This window comes from Papaver somniferum, unplaced genomic scaffold, assembly GCF_003573695.1.
Source record: "Papaver somniferum cultivar HN1 unplaced genomic scaffold, ASM357369v1 unplaced-scaffold_10, whole genome shotgun sequence".
NCBI lineage: Eukaryota > Viridiplantae > Streptophyta > Magnoliopsida > Ranunculales > Papaveraceae > Papaver > Papaver somniferum.
In genome coordinates, this window is record NW_020618825.1 from 11,070,111 (window position 1) to 11,072,573 (window position 2,463).

Genomic DNA, 2,463 nt, shown 5'->3' on the forward strand with positions numbered 1-2,463 from the left:
TTACTCTCTTCAAGATTTCTTGAAAGAGGATTGGATTTACTATTCTTTTGCAAGTTAGTCTTTCTCCAACTGGGAACATCGAATCTTGTCTTCATCTTTACGAACTTATCCTTTTGATAACCATTACGATTGTATAAAGGATTCGTATGATGTTTATAGGCAAAAATAGGTTTGTCCCAACATTGATTCCTTTGCCTAAAGGTTGAACAGTTACAACCTGCAGCATTAAGGGGATTAGCCTTAACATATGATCTTGGTTTCACAACTTCTTGTGATGCACAAACAAGAACATCATGAAGTTTCTCATTCCTTATACGGAAATGACATCTCCTTTCTAGGTGACCTTTATTTCCGCAATAGTGGAAAACATAAGGAATGTTCTTACCTCGATCCGTATGTGCTGACTTTGGAGGTTGATATACTTTGCTCTTTCGAACCTTAATTGCCGGTGAAGGTATTTCACTTTTTCCATCATTGGAAACCTTTTGTTGATAAGAATCACTAGCCTTGACAAATTTTACCTCTTTGCTAATACTTGGAGCATCTATTCCCTTATGGCCCAATCCTCGTGTATCACGATGATTTTTACTTGATCCTAGCATAGTGGTTAATTTGCTTGAACTAGTATTGAAATTTTTCAAGTCATCCTCCAACATCTTGATTTTATCAAGAGCAGCAGCTAAATCAGCCTCAAGGCGTTTTTCTCGAGCGAGACAAGCACTTTCTTCTGTCATCAAAACTAATTTGTTCAGAGTTAAACCTTGCTTCAGATTCTGCAAGTTTCTCTTACAACAAAAAGTACTTTTGATAAAGATTATCACATTCCAGTGACTTCATAGTAGGTTTTCCTCAGAATCCTTGAGGATCGATTCGTTTGAACGATTCGAAATATAAACACTTGCGTAACATCTTCTAAATTTCTTGTTTTCTCGACAGAGAGGAGTCAGAAGAGGTGGGACATGAGAAGTTTTAATCTTCTTCATCTTCCACGAATCAAAAAACTTAACATACTCTGAGACTTCCTCATCAACATATCTATCAATATCTGAATCACCTACAACAGAAAGTTCATCCAACTGTTCTTCTAGGAGGGTTTTCCAATCAACAGTTTTTACATCAAGAGAATGTTTAGGTATTGACTTAGATGTGACAGTTCTCTCAGTTGAATTCAAGCTTTTAGAATCATCTGGTAATTTCTGAACTGGTACGTTAATAGAGATAGCACCTCTGTCCATAAAGTCAGATCGCGACAAACACATACTTGTAAGGTCTTAAACGTGTTTGCATGCTCTGATACCAATTGAAGAAGCGAGGGTCTAACAACACCACCTAATATTTCGCTTAGCAATCTGTTTGTACTAACTCCAATATACGTTGCTAGAGACTGAACTAGACAGTCAAACTCAATCTAGCTTAAAGTATATCAAGGATTTGATATCTCTCTCTTGTTTGATTTACTCGGTCTGATAGAAATCAGCGAGTCTTTAATCAAACACAAGGAATAACTTGGATGGTACGAAAGACCAATATCCAAGGATCAATCAATGACAATCAACAACCAAAGGTTGGATTACTCTAATTGATGATCTAACGCACAACCTGTATTATTTCAATTATAAAGATAAAACAATATAATGTGGAAATTGAAATAACACAGACACCAGAAATTTTGTTAACGAGGAAACCGCAAATGCATAAAAACCCCGGGACCTAGTACAGATTGAACACACACTGTATTAATCCGCTACAGACACGAGCCTACTCCAAGCTAACTTCGGACTGGATTTTAGTTGAACCCCAATCAATCTCCCACTGATCCAAGGTACATTTATGCTCCTACTCCTCTGATCCCATCAAAATACTACACACTTGATTCCCTTAGCTGAGCTCACCCACAACTAAGAGTTACTACGACCCAAAATCACAGGCTTTGACAATAATAACATCTGTCTCACACAGACAAGTCTATCAAAGGATCAATATGTCTCCCACAGATAAACTGTAAAGGTTTTGTTCTGTCTTTTGATAATAATCATGGTGAACAGGAACTAATTGATAATTCGGTCTTATATTCCCGAAGAACAACCTAGAGTAATCAATCACCTCACAACAATCTTAATTGTATGGTAGCGAAACAAGATGTTGCGAAATCACAAACAACGATTCGAAGATGTTTGTGATTACTTTTTATATCTTGCCTATCGGAGATATTAATCTCAAGCCAATCAATCTGATTTTACTCGTACGATAGAAGATGCAAGATCAGATCACACAACTATGATAAAGTAGTATCGATCTGGATTCACAATCCCAATGAAGTATTTAAGTCGTTAACCAGGTTTTAGAATAAGAAAACCAAAGGTTAAAGGAGAATCGACTCTAGCACGCAAACTAGTATCACACATAAGGTGTGGGGATTAGTTTTGCACAATACTAGATGCCTCCTTTATATAAATGTTAGAT